The sequence below is a fragment of the Ischnura elegans genome, chromosome 7, assembly GCF_921293095.1.
Source record: "Ischnura elegans chromosome 7, ioIscEleg1.1, whole genome shotgun sequence".
NCBI classification, from domain to species: Eukaryota; Metazoa; Arthropoda; class Insecta; order Odonata; family Coenagrionidae; genus Ischnura; species Ischnura elegans.
Window position 1 is genome coordinate 15745482 of NC_060252.1, and position 14881 is coordinate 15760362.

The 14881-nt window shown below is 37.9% G+C and overlaps 1 protein-coding gene across 2 annotated transcripts in view; it reads left to right on the top strand.

The window, feature by feature from the left end:
* Positions 1-311: 311 nt before the first annotated feature.
* LOC124162749 overlaps positions 312-14881 on the top strand; it is a 45597-nt gene continuing 31027 nt past the window's right edge. For both annotated transcript variants that reach the window (XM_046539383.1, XM_046539384.1), the window contains exon 1: positions 312-603. The gene's annotated coding sequence lies outside the window, so the exon portion shown is untranslated. The remainder of the gene's footprint in view (positions 604-14881) is intronic.

The window sequence follows — 14881 nt, forward strand, 5'->3', positions numbered from 1 at the left end:
TGAGATACGTGTTGTTAGAACTTAGCCATCGGTATAAATATCCTTTTTATTTATAAACGGCTGGTGTCATAACACCCCCCGCCATACTCCTATTGAGGCGGCTGGCGGGGTATTATGTAGATGTAGATACGTGGAGGTGACGTGCTCAGGGGGGTCAGGTGCGCCACCCATTACACACCAACAATATCGTCTCGAACACATCACTTTCCCTCTCTTCCCCCTCCAACCCCTTTCCACCTGCACGCCCTCCCCTCCGACGGCAGCTTTCCAAGCACCGCCGAGGACTTCCACAGCCAGTCTTGCTCGAGCCTCACACCGCGGATGACCCACATTTCCGCCGAGGAGATCGAAAGTTCCTCTCTCTCTGCGCGTCAGCACCTTCTCCCACTCCACTAGAAGAAGCCCTCCGCGTTCGCCGCTTAGAAGTGCCCGTGTATTACTGCGTGCTTAGTGCCCGGACAGTGCTGTGTTTGTTGACCGCGAGCGGCGGTCGGGTCGCAGGTATGCTGCCCTCACTTCTTGCGCCCCCTCGTGTCCCCGAGAGGCGGTGGTGATCGGCGGAGGCCGCCGGAGGAGGAGGGCCCGGACGGACCAAGGGAACAGGTGAGGGCGCGGCTCTTTTTCGGGCTTCGGAAGTCGGAAGTGAGAGGGCGTTGGGAGGGGAGAGGAAGTGGATGGAGAGTTGAACGCGCGAGGGAAACTCGGAAAGCGAGGAATGCGCACGCCTCTGTAATCAACGCTCGTTTATTCTACACACCTACTAACGCACTCCGACACACAGAGGACGCAACGGTCCGTGTCGTAGAAGTTTGATACTTGTTTCCACTTTGGGCAAATTGTAATCGGTTTTCAAAAATGTCCGCTGTGCGGCGATAAGGTGATAGCGATTCATTTGTTCTCAATACTCTCACATACTTTTATAGCAATATCATAATATTTTCATTAAATATAAACATTTAAATATAATATATGATTAAGTGTAAAAATTTAATCGTAATAATTATAGTAAGGATATAATTTTCGTAATCGTGAGAAACGTCATTGAAAAGTTATAAATTTTATTGATCACTCAAATACTAAGATAAATTTTGGTTATCAGCCCAAATTATAGATTATTTCCCCGTAAAATTCGGATCACTTTGCCCATCTGTGGGGCGAGTGGCGAATCTTATAATCCATTTAAATGAGCGGTAGAAACATTTAGAGGCCGAGAGCAGAATTCATTATTGTAATTTTTGTGTATCCGGTTTTCAACTCGAAAGTTGGTTAAGATCGATGAGGGTAGAGTTCACCCAGATGAAAGCTTCAGGCGTATTAAAAACACATATTCAAGGCAGGGGGTACATAAAGTAATAAAACTTAGGCCTGTCTCCAGACTTATTGAGTTTAATAGCCTATGAATGAAGTAATTGAAGTCTAATCATGACATTCACATGCGCATGGTCAGCTGAAACAACTGAAAAAACAATAGCTATAAAAATGAGCAAAGAATAGTCATCTTGCGTTTAACCTGTATCAGCTCAAATATTTTTATAACTGTAATCAGCGAATACTTTTGCCGATGTTGAACCTTTATCTTGCAAACCTCGTCGTATATTGTCTATGACGGAAACACATTTTTTTAAATAATTATTCACTCAGGAATTTTAGTTAGGAAAGGTTATGATAAAGCTCACCCCGGTCTACGCCACTGGCAAATTAAATCACATAATCTTGGTAAAGGGGGGAAGTTCCTTCCCTTGGGCCACTTCGCACTTCGAGGATTTGTTTAGGGATGTCCCAAAGGCTTTAGGGGGCCCTTCGGTAGGCGGCCTTCCGCTCCACCTGCAAGGCTGCCACGCTTTATATAGACCAAGACCTCAGTCATTTTTCCTAGCAAATATATCGATCATGTTTACGGTAGCCATAATATTGGTATACAAAGTTTTTTTTTGGAGCTTTGTTGGAAGCACTAGCATCATAGGTCTCATGGAGTCGTGCTCCGCATTCATAACCCTTAACAAACCGGTGAAAATCATGGCATTTATCCGCTTCTACGGTAAAATGTAAACAGTGTGATGTTAGTTGTAAGGTCTGCCATTATGACGAATCGCACCAATGGTGAAGCGTACAAGCGGTCATATCTGTTTACGTACGTGATAAAAAAGACAAAATAACGTTGATACGCGTACGGATTTTAAGTTAGATGCGATATGAACGAAATTCACCGAGAGGTTAAGTGGAATCTGAATCTCGCAATTGCCGATGTGACGCTTGATAGTTTATTTCTCCATGAACTCCCATAAAATGTACCTCGAAAGAAGGTTACTCGGTGGCATAACTGATCGCACACTAGACTGGTGACGAAAATATTATAATTTGTATTCCGGGAAAGGTAAATAATGTTTTCACGGCAAATTTTAGCTTTTTTCCTTTAACGTGAATTATTTTGAGATTCTATAAGCATATTCCATCATATTTAGCGCATTTCCCTGCCTTTTCTCCCGTAAAGAGCAAGAGCAAGCCATAGGATTAGGCATAGGATTCACGACCAAAAAATCATTTAGCTTAGCCAGGATTCGAGTCCGAATCTTCCAACAGCCAAATATGCTACAGGTTGCACCAACAAGCATAATAGCTTACTGACCTGAAATTTAGAGACCCAGGTTCGAATTCTAGCTGAGTCAAATATTTTTTCGCCTCGAATTTCATCAGTGGTGAATATATCTTCGTAGCCATGCGTGTGGCTGTGTAATAAGTCCGTTTCAACCAATACTTGCAGGATTATAAATGAGGATTTACAAAGTCGACGCATATATTTTCATTGCGTTATTTTAAAAGGGAACAGGTGAGAAGAGATATTCAATAATCCTGCTCCATTCTTCTGGGTATTCACCGCGTAAAACAATTTTCTTGGACTTCAAGAAGCAGTGAATCATCGTTACCACACCATGGAAGCCTTCGCAGCAAGTACAAAATAATAATATGGTGCAGTTTTTCAACAAAACTCATTAAATCAAGAATCGTTACGTGTGGCACAGTTCCATAAGCAAGTAGCTATATCTGTTCTCCACCGCGTAACTCTTTTTTTCGATTGCTTACCAGCATTCATGCGCATAATTTGACAGAATTTATTATCAAGCTTTTTTATGATCTACACTCGATATTGATATGAGATATTTTAATACTAAATTTTGATAGTTTTCAAATTGCCAGTGAAGAAATTCAAAGATAATTTCATGAGAAGTGAAAATTTGCGACATCAAAAATTTCTCAGGGAATCTCTTCTCGTTCAATTAAGTCCCTTGCACAGGATACCTAAAGTTACGAATGTATTTGCTCAAACGTATCAACAAAAAAAGCATTGACCACAACCAATTTTGCAAAAAAGTACATCTTACTGCAGGCACAGTTTACATCCCAAGGTAAAAGTAATAGACGACCGCCAGAAAGTCATAATTTGGCGCATCAAGAGAAAATATTCACTAGTTGACGCCGGAGCTCTGATTAACATGTCCCATGGACGCCGATATCTGGGATATAAAGCCATTACAATGGCCTATTGGATGATATGACAATGATATGTAATAAATTTCAATTTTGAAGATATAGAATCGCTTACCTAAAAAGCTAAAACGCCGAAATTAGCTATCGGCTCAGTAAACATGATTTCCTGATTTTTCGACAAAGAAAAACTTGCGGAATTGCTTCGAGAGTTTCTATGCAAAATTGGAATAATCGATGCTTCAATCGGAGGTCATACCAAGTACAGTTCTCCCCAAGATCAACCACCATGACAGCCTGGAATGGAGAACCCTGCAAGAGGAAGGAAATCCTGACGGAAGTCAAGGTTTCCCAATATAGAGGCACATTTCTGCGGCTGGCTCATAGGGGTGAGATTAAAAATAATAGTATTTGGTAAAAAAGAGAAAAATAGGTGAAGAAAAATGTTTAATTCTATGCGTTTTCTTTATCATTCACTATTGCCATGAGATATAAAGCTGAAAAGTTCGATTCTTTCTTTTATTAGCCTTTCAGTGCGCAGACCACTCATTCCTTAAACCACGAAAAAATCCACAATTTCTACGATTGAATGCTAGGGTGCACGAAAAGTATTTCCCAGTTCACGTATCATTAAAACCTTTCAGTTCAATGCCTCATTAATAGGACTAGATTCATTAAACACATACTTGAAGGCTAAGACTAACCTTTGTTTACTATTCATTTTTTATGCTTGTATTTCGAAACCAATTTTCTTTCGAAAAATAAATAAATAAAGATAACGTGACGTAAACAAAAGTCTTTGCGCCAATATGGCCATCTATCAGGGAGCACTGTAAAATCTCTTTCTAACTAGTAGTAAATCAATATAATTTAAGTAGAAGGTAACCCTAAAGGCATAAGGATTTAAAATGACCTTAAATTCAAAGATTTATCAAAGGCATCAGCACTTTCAAAATCCCACCATTACATACGAATGTCTTTTAGATATCCTTGTGATAACAGAAAGCAGTTTATTTTCATGCACTCTCTGTGACCAACTTTCTAGGCGTAATTTAATAGTGGTCAGGAGGAATACGCTGTAACCTTTCAACTGAGACGTAATCCTTACAACCACGATCTCTCCAACTCATACCTCTCGATTCCGCAACCGAGTTCACTCGCACGAACGTAAATGTTAAGCTTCCTTCAGCAACGATTACGCTATCGGGCTCAGAAATGCCTTGTCCCTTCCCAGTTCTAACGTCATCTTTATCATAATGTACTTAGTAAAATTCATCGATTTATCTTAACACCCTATATGTTTCATAGCCTCCATTTCAATATTAAGAGACTAACGCTAACCCTACGTCCCTCGATGATGACACGAAGGAGTTGACACCAATTGTATAGTGGCGGATAAAGAAAAAAACTCAAAAGAGGGGGGGCACAAAATATATCTTGAGCTACCTTTACTTTTATAATAAACTTGAGCTACCTTTACTCGTAATAAATAAATAATCAAGTCACATGCAAAGTTCAAGAAAGTTTTATTTAAACTGACTATACATATACACAAGACAATGCCATCTTACGATGTAAAAAAGTTGTAATTATGGTTCTACAATGCTCGGAAATGTGGGCGGGCCCGCAAAGGGGGGCCGCGCCCCCATATGTATCCGCCACTGGTTGGGTACCATGCGAAAAAGGTTGTGAAATACATTACAAGAGTAAATTCATTCGGCTCAAACATGACTAAAACCATTATCAGGGTACTAATAATATATATAGTGGTACTAGCAGTACCATGACCTTTATCAATAATATATATAGTGGTACTAGCAGTACCATGACCTTTATCAACTCTTACGTTATTTTTAGCCATTTCAGTAAGCGTATTCGACGAAACGCATGTTGAGGCTTATGCAGAAACATGGGTCATAAAATTTCCGATTTTGCAACGCCTCCCATCCTTGACTGCATCTCTAAAAGCTCAGAGAATAACAAGAATTTTCCTGTCTCAAGAAATTACTGCCGATTTCGCAGTCATCACTGTGGGGTAGTATTAATCTTATTCAAGATTACGAAATCAAAAATTAAACTGAATGACTTTTTTTAAGTTTACTAATGACTCCTCTGAAAGTACCCATTATATCAACGGCTATTTATTAAAAAAAAACGTTTCTCTGCAATAAAACTTCTGCAACTCCGCTCATTGAATAATTGGGATAAAAAAGAAACACCAGCCACAACTTCGCAAGTCTTATAATATTTCAAAGTGAAAATTAATAACTAATCCTATAACTAATAAAACCTACGCAAACTGTGTCGATGGTTAACAATGATTGCATTCGATGAGAAAAAATTCATCAAGCTGATAACTTGATAAAAATTATTCTCCATTGATATCAAAGGTTAATTCTTCTAAGGTAAACATTGGATCAATTTTCCATCAAGATCGTTTTCCTTCCGTCACTGACGTAGCGATATACAATCCGCTCATCAAAAAGCCAGAGAATACGAAAGATTTAATCAAACCGCATAATGTATAGCCGATAGGCTGTGCCATGTAATGAAAAGGAAAGGGGAGCTGCTAGACGAAGAAATCGCATTATTTTAGCGTAAAATCGAGTCTCGCTGAGTCCAATCACGTCGCTCTCAAAAATATTTTTTTTTATCCGATATAAACCTTGACACGATTCACCTTTTACGCAAAGGCCCACGCGTCCGCTAAGTGGCGCTCTAATCTAGAACGCTGGGCGATTTCCTTAGGAGTAATGCGCTCATGATGCACGGAGTATTATTTGCGCAAATAGAAGTGAGTAGTACGCGCTTTTCTCGGTAACTCTGAGCAAATCTGCGATCGCTGAAAGCGTCAAATTTCGCGCCGCGTAATGTTTACACTCGACTCCCTCTTCATTACAAAAAACCGTGCATATGTGAGCGCGAAGAATTTAACACCCTAACGGTATTCTAAGAAGCCTGAAGAAGGAAGCTTTTCCAATATTTCAAGGACAAGTCTCCTCGTCAAAAATGCTGGAAATATCTAAGAAGTGATAATTACTTGGCAATTATAGCACCACGTCGAAGGCCGCGTCTCCGTTACAGAAAGAAAGGCTAAGTCATAGAGCACGACGTTAATCTTTTAAGGGGTGCTCTACGACTCGAGCTTACGAGGAGATAGTAAAGAAGGATGTACTCGGTTACATAAGGGGAAAACAACTCACGATATAGCTGCAATTTCCGCGTGTGTATCCCTAATTTTTGAGCCGAAAACCTTCTTAATAAGGAGTCGTTTCAACGAGCTAAAATATATAATGCAATCGATCACAAAATTGGGTTACAATATTAGACATTAAAAAAATATATCCACCGCCAGAAGATTAGGGTCTCTCTTAGGAAACTTTCATCATTTAGGAAAAGACCAATCTCAGTTTTGAATCAAATTAATTAACCCACCCCATCAGTGCACAGAAACATGTTTAACGTTAAAATAACGTGAAAAGTGCTTCACGTAACGACAGTATATATATATGTTACTGTGGCAACCAAAATAATATCACTTTGCTAAAATAAAGGTACACCATGCACGCCTTACACATGCTACAAATACATTTTTTAAATAAATTAATGTAAGACTACTGTATTGTCATTTAAAGAATTTTGTATATCATCATGGCTATCAATTTTCTCCATCTATCGCGTCGTTAGTAGTGTCTGAATGTTTATAATTGGTGACTCACATTCGAGTCTCATTATGCACAATAATATATATAACCCATTTTCAGCGGTATCCAATAAATTATTGCAATTACCATTTGTAGGACGCAATCAGCAAGTTGTCGGGTCCAGATGGAACTATATTTAACGCAAACATATTCGTAATATTTGAGAAGATGTCTGGTGATTAAGGAGTTGTTTTCGCGTATTACCATATGTAATATATTCGAGCGCAACGCTGAAATGAAACCAATAAAATAAACCATGATGCAGGTTAGACATGACGTAGCTACAACAAAGTGGCTTTCCTTCTTTTTGGGGAGAGAGGAGCGAACGAATGTTTTTGAAGGATGGGTTCCAAATATTACTACGTTTCATGATGTTGTTTAATCACACTTCTTTGATGTCTCCATGCTTCTGGGTTTCACCGCGTGGATTTTCTTTGCGACGACAGTTTCTCCGGTATTCCAATCGATCTGAAGACACCGGTTGGAATACCGGAGAAACTGTCGTCGCAAAGAAAATCCACGCTGTGAAACCCAGAAGCATGGAGACATCAGCTAGACAACGCCGCAGAAAACTACGCATCAACTTCACACTTCTTTGAGTTGCCCAAGACACTTGCATTTACAAAAATTCAAAGTACTCAAAGAATGGCATTGGGTGTGATACATCAATTAAATGGCAGATATCATGTCAACCCCTAATCGAGGTCTTTTCCTTCCCCTCAGAATGACTATCTAATAGATACAATAACTTCCTGCTCCTAATTTGAGTGCCATTTAAATTATTAAAAAGGCTATGGAATTTATAGAAAGGCGAACAGAAAGACATTGGCAACAAATTAAAATCAAAGGTACGCGAACATGATGAGATTCGTGATACAGAAAGTTTACAAGACTATAATCTGATGTTAGGTTCATTTTTTTCCCGTCCGACAGAACCTCGTGCTAGGAGTGTTGCGACCTTTGTCTCTTCGATATCTATGCATGCCCTATATTTTGGCAATGCATCACAAATGCATCAGTCGATATGACATGAGGTAGGCCTATGGATTTTTAGTACCTCCGCGCATATATTTCTAAAATGACAAGTCATTATATTAAACACTGCACCGAAACGTTTGAAAACTAGTTTTTTTAACAGCGATACGAGACTTTCACTCGGCATTTTGCAAGCAACCGTAAGGCTGTCATTTTTATAGCATAAGCAAAGTCTAACTTACAGACATCTGAAAGAAGTTTTTAAATTATCATTTCGAAAATCTTCTCTCGACACCAGGAACCAACAAACATAAAATCAATGCCAATTGGCCCTCAGTTAAGGATGAAATTCCATGCCATCGTGTGCCCATTGTCCAGAGATTTTAGGAAGGAGAAAGCGGATATGCGGAAATCTATGGCTTATCAAACTATTTTCTATTTTTACCACTCACCTTTTATGCATGTAGCGTAGATAAAGTGAAATACTGCATCACATACTAGCCATAAAATGGCAATTTTGTGCCTCGGAACTAAGTTCATTTTAAAATTTCAATTGCAGTATTTTTCTGCGTCATTAATAAATAGTAATACACCTTGAGGAGCATATGTTTTATTTATCCAAAATCAAGCGAAAAGGGAAAACATGAAAAGTTTATTCAGCTTATTAAAACAACTTGTCTGTTTCCACAATATTGACAACAATACAGACAAGTTGTTTTAATAAGCTTTCCACAGCAAATCAAAGATTTCCACCGCATCACGCCGGACACTGTATCTTTTATGAAAAGTTTAATAGATAATCGTAAACTTACATTTGATTCATGAATTACTGAAACAAAATATACATAGTTCTTTTCCACAATACCTTTTTTCCCAATTGGTTTCAGCGCTTCTATGACTTCACTGTTTTGCACCCGTACTACAAAAGATCTCGCTACCATGCTGGGAATTTTCAGTCTCTTGTAAATGGCTCAAAAGTGATGCAACCAGTTGGGAAAATAAAAGTTACCTATGGTGGAAAAGTGGTACCAAAGGTGTTTTTTCTTATAATGATGGACTTCCACAAAGTGACGTCTGAAGTATCTGATCATCTATGAACTTTCCATATCTCTACCGTTCAACGCAGTTGTGACTGCAGGACGAATTTTTTGTCAATTATCACGAATATCAAGTCCGCACGGTGAAATCACTTCAACACTTGTGGAGTAAGACTGATTACAAATTTAATTAAAATACCAGCAGTGGGCTTTCACCGGAACTTAAACCAAAATCCCTTAATTCGTGCCGATTTATTTGAAATCTATTTTTAGGGGGTCTATGCATTAGAATGGACATTTATTATGTGTAGACCTTAAAGGTGATATCTAGTATGAAAACCATGGTCAGTGTCGGTGCGGATGAAGTCTGTTTAGTCTAGAACGAATATTCCTTCCACAAAGCGGAATTCCACTCAGTGAAGCCGTAACAATCAAAATGCAAATAGCAGATGACATGATTCCAAAATTTTGCGTAAAATTTCTTTTTTTCCAAAATCTATATGTATATATTATGTTAATAGCGTGTCAGTCTATCTGCATTTTACGCGGTCACACTTTAGGGTCTATTTCAGTCGTACCAAGTGCTACAGGCAGGTTTGGGCGTTCTGCGCATAATCTCTTCACGCACATTTTAGACTTGGTACCAGCGCTGTACCTCGACATTGTGTAAAGTTCCAGAAAAAATGTACAAAGACGGACCAAAAATAGCCTACCCACAAAACGGGAGACAAAGAGTGGCAGGCCACAATAGGGTGGTTTCCTATAACTTTTTTATTGTCTAAATCGATAGATTATTACGTTATTGTATTACTCCTGGAGTACGTATTTCACGCTTTTAGATTTTTAAATGACGATATCTATTTTTCGCGATTAAATGAACAATGAAAATTTTCAAGCGCGCGGAAACGCGACGGCTAAGTATGAATGCTGGGAAAAGCCCGTGTGACGTCATTATGGTTCCGGCTGCCGTCATGTGAGGCCACATTGGTGCAAGGTTATGAGTGCCGATACGAGACAGGTTGCTAGCAGGTAGCGCTTGGGTTAATAAGAATTATTAATACCCTATCAAACGAAGGAAACTTTCCGACCATAGGCAGTTTTAATAGGTGATTATTAAGAAATGTTTCCCTCAGCTCTGTGCCTCATGCATTCATTGTTAATTTCAGATGATTTAAATCTCCTGAGTACTCGTATATCATCTAGGTCCCCGTGACGTCACGTGGAGTGGCATTGCATGGGCGCCAATCTGGCCTTTTTCAAATGAGGCTAAAATTGACCCTTGCTATTTGTCTAAACCAGTATTTCTAAAAACAAATAATTTGTATATTATGAATACACTAATGGTGGGTAACGAATCGCAATCAATGCCTTCCGTTTTCTTTGATGAAGGAAACTACCCTATTAATTCCTGTCTCTGTGGTCTGCAGTGGTCTTTGCAAAACTCTAGCAACCAGCAACAGGTGCAACTATTTGACAGGCAACAGCGCCACAACAATAGGCGACTAGGCAACGACTGGTAGCATAGAAGAGTCAACCTGGCTGTAGGACAGGCTGGTTGACACTGCTAGTCGACCGTTGCTAAAAATTTGATCTCACTGTAACAACTAATGTAAATGACATACGCATAAAAATAGGGGATTACAAATTATTAGACATAGTGAACTACCCTCATTCTAAAAATATCTCTACGAATGATATTGCAATTATGTTTCACCTCATCACCATAATTTGAATGGACAAGTCAATAAAATTCTTCCCATTGGACAACACCTCTTATCCCCAGGTTAGCAGGAATATGCTTTCACACGTTGCCACTTACACTGAGAGCTGGTTCTCGATTTCGGGTCATATAGAGAATAAAAATCGGAAACCAGTAGTCCTCGACCTAAGTTTGCACCTTAAATCAAAGGGTAGTTTTTTGCACCACTTATTAAGAGGATTAAGAGGTTATTGCAATTCCTTGAGAAAGATTTCAACTTAAGTGCCACATCAAACGGAAAATTAATATTTTAATCACAAGAAATTAAATAATCCAATGCCACTATATAAAATTAAAATATAATTAAGGAGCCTCTGTGGGATCTTATCTCTGCTTTATTCCTTCTGGAATTTCTGAAAGTACAAAAGTTATTGTCAGACAAATGAACTCACTAACGCATACAATAATTATACTAATGGCATAGAGGCCTCGTAGGAACGACTGAGGAACCTGAGGAACGACTTGTCAATTATATAGTCAAATAAAGAAATCTATACAGCGTAAATGAAAATAAATTTAGCTATTTTTATCAACTTTATGCCAGATAACCTGCTCAATAACTAAGTGAAGATAAAAAACCTAAAGATGAAACCATTTACCAATAAAATCTCATTCCTTTTGAAAATATAAGGACCGTAATTATATATTTTACCAGCTGCTATAATCCAAATAACATAAAAGAGAAAAATTAGCGGGGAAAACCAAAAATGAAGGATTGGGGTTTCATTGTGCACATAAAAGTCATAGGTATCAGCAATAGTAAATGGTACATCATCCATCAATAAAAATTCACTGAAAATGGTCAATTAGTTTTTTTACATTTACACAATTACGTAAACTATTTTTTAAGATTTTCTTCAATGTAATGGTTTTAGTAATTAGTATATGAATTAATATTCAAACCTGCATGAGCATTGTAATTGATACATTTTATCCATAAATTATGCGTGTTTTTGCTGAAAATTCTTGATGGATACGGAAAATAAGTACTGCAAGTAAAAATTATCAGTTAACGGGCAACTATAAAAAATGCACGAATTTTGACGGATTTCTACAATACATTTCTAAAGCGACGAACCTGAGGAACGACTTGTCAATTATGTAGTCAAATAAAAAAATCTATACAGCGTAAATGTAAAGAAATTTAGCTATTTTTATCAACATTATGCCAGATAAACTGCTCAATAACTAAGCGAAGATAAAACCCAAAACTTAACATCCGTTGAAACGAACCTGCAAAAAGCATCTTAAAATGTTACCAATTTTAAGAAGTTAGTCCTAACTTTCCCCAGAAGAGTTCATATAGGTCCTGGAGGAGAAAAAGGAGGAGATGCCAAAAAACTAGAGATTTCAAATCTGAAGAAGTGAGAAAGAGTGAATTTTATCACTAGAGGCAGTGTTAGATGTAGGTCACCTGCGAAAAATTTCTCCCTGCTATTTGACCATAACGCATGTGACTCCTCTCAAAAGTGAAACGTACCATTTCTTTCTGAAACTGATCTTAAATGACGGATATGGATTCTTTTTTTAGGAATAAATACGGAAAAAATGAAAAGCATGAGCCGAAGGTTACCAATACAAGGTGAATTGGAAACACAATGAGTACCTACCTACAAGCAGTTATGCCCATCCTTCCGAGCCCATGTAAGTCATAAGTTTCTATCCTTGAGTAATGCATCTCAAAAAACCAAATATATCGACCAAGCCATACGCACGAACAAAGTGACATAAATCATTTACTTATAACGACTGCATTTCACGAATCTTCGCTTTTCTGTCATCATTCGTCACCTTCGCATTCACATTGAAGACCAGATGCAATGCAAAACTTGGACTTCTGACCTAAGAATAACTTTTTCACAGTTTAAAACTATTCATCACTATGTGTTAGCTTGATTTATGACACGGACTTGGAAGGCACTTTATGGATCTCATTAAATTTGAATTAACAAAGTCTTCATTTCGGAGTCAAGGTAAATGATAATTTGGAATATGAGTATGAAATGAGTAGATAATAATAAAACATGATCTCAGAAAGGGGCGTTTAAGTCAAAGCCACAGGAAATCCACCCAAATAAACATTAATTTATAAATACTGGCTTCAAAAATAAATGGCTAAAATCCCAAAAATGTTCAAAAACAAAGGCTATTTGCACAAACGCTTCTTTTGCTATTTTAATCGCTACCTTAAAAGCCGTGATTTTATCTGAAAATTCAATTCCGGAGAAAAGCTTGCCCAATTGGACTAATTGCTTTGTGAATGCCGAGCAATCTAGGATCGACTGAACACATTATACCTCAGGTAAATAGATCAAGTCTAAAAAATAGGAGAGTCAATGACCCCTAATTGCGAGCAGCTTTTTTTCGTAGAAATTTCACAATGATAGAGTTGGAAATGGGAAAAAAATTTGCTGTTGGAAGAAAAAACCTGCTTCACCTGTTTTTCATACATGTATTGCTACCTTTCCGTTATTGCTATACTGCCCAGTTCGTTAACCTGCAGCTTAAATCGTTACTAATGTTTATTTTTTTCAACTTACAATAGATACAAGCACAATTTAGTGAGTCTGACCAGTTACTTATCCTTTCGGCAATGATTAATAGACCTCGCATTCCATGAAATCGCATTTTTTTGGACGCCATATAAAAGAATGAGACAGTGTCCCTCTGGCTTTGGTGGAGAGTCTCAGACCCGTTTTCGTTATTCAGAGAGACAAAAGGTTTAGAAGGATTCCTCTCACCATCTATGCTCCTCACTCACATAGAATAACGCCAATAAAAATTTGAATTCGATTTACTTGGCATATTTGTAACGGATATCTACATCTTACGGCTGTCACGCGATAAATTTTGATTTTGAGAACGTAAGGTATCAATTGCTATATTAATTTTAATCAGCAAAGGATATGGTTACCGTAAAACTCTGAATATATAAGGGGTAAAGTAACTATTGCAGAAATTGGATAACATATTTTTAGGATATAAGTTTCTTCCAGTCTACGGGATAAGACTTCAAACTTCAACTTATTTACAACGCCCAATAGTTAGTTACACATTCACAAAAGACGACGCTACTGGTCCTTCGGTGGTATTTCGTTTGGTAATAACTTATAAATAATACAAGCCTAGATTTTTAAAAGGTTTAACACAAAAGAGCTTTAGGGAGCAAATTAAAGTCACTCAATACTATATGATTTAAAAAATCTTAAAAGCTCACGTCTCAAGGGCATAAGTAAAAGTCCGCCCGCCAGAATTATGTCCAACGTAACAAAGGCCGCTTTTCTGGTGAGTTTGGAGCAAAAGGAATGATTTCTTCCAAGGACAACTTGGGAAGGTCAGGCGTAATATTTCTAGGAAAAACTTTCACTTATAAAGGGCCTAAATGATGCCCACTTGACCAAAAAATTAAATACAAGACCTATAATTTGGAAATTGCTTCTTTTTTTGTAGATAGGAATACACACGAATTCTTTGCAAAACCTATCGGAGTGCTCCAATGAGTAAGGAAGGGTATTACTCCTCTTCCTAATGTTACCGTTTTTTCCTGAGCTGTCAAGAATATCGCCTCCTGCTATCAAGCTGAGGAGCGGCGATTCGTAGATTTAGCACCACGCTCCACCCACTTATTTTATAATCCTTACTCCCTGGCTATTCCAAAGCAGGTACGTGTAAGTACAAAATATATACACTGCCGATTCTGAAATCAAATCCCTGATGATGATACTTAAACGCCTAAACTAGACTAGCCAGTAAAATTTTGTGTATTGAAACAATGTAGTATACCATGAATCGCAACGAACTACAAAATGTTTTACTAAAATTATTGGATTCAAACAGTATCCTCCTCAACAAAAATTCATGGATACAACTGTTTTCACCATAAAAGAAATCACCATCGTATTGAATTGTATAACTGAGTCGGT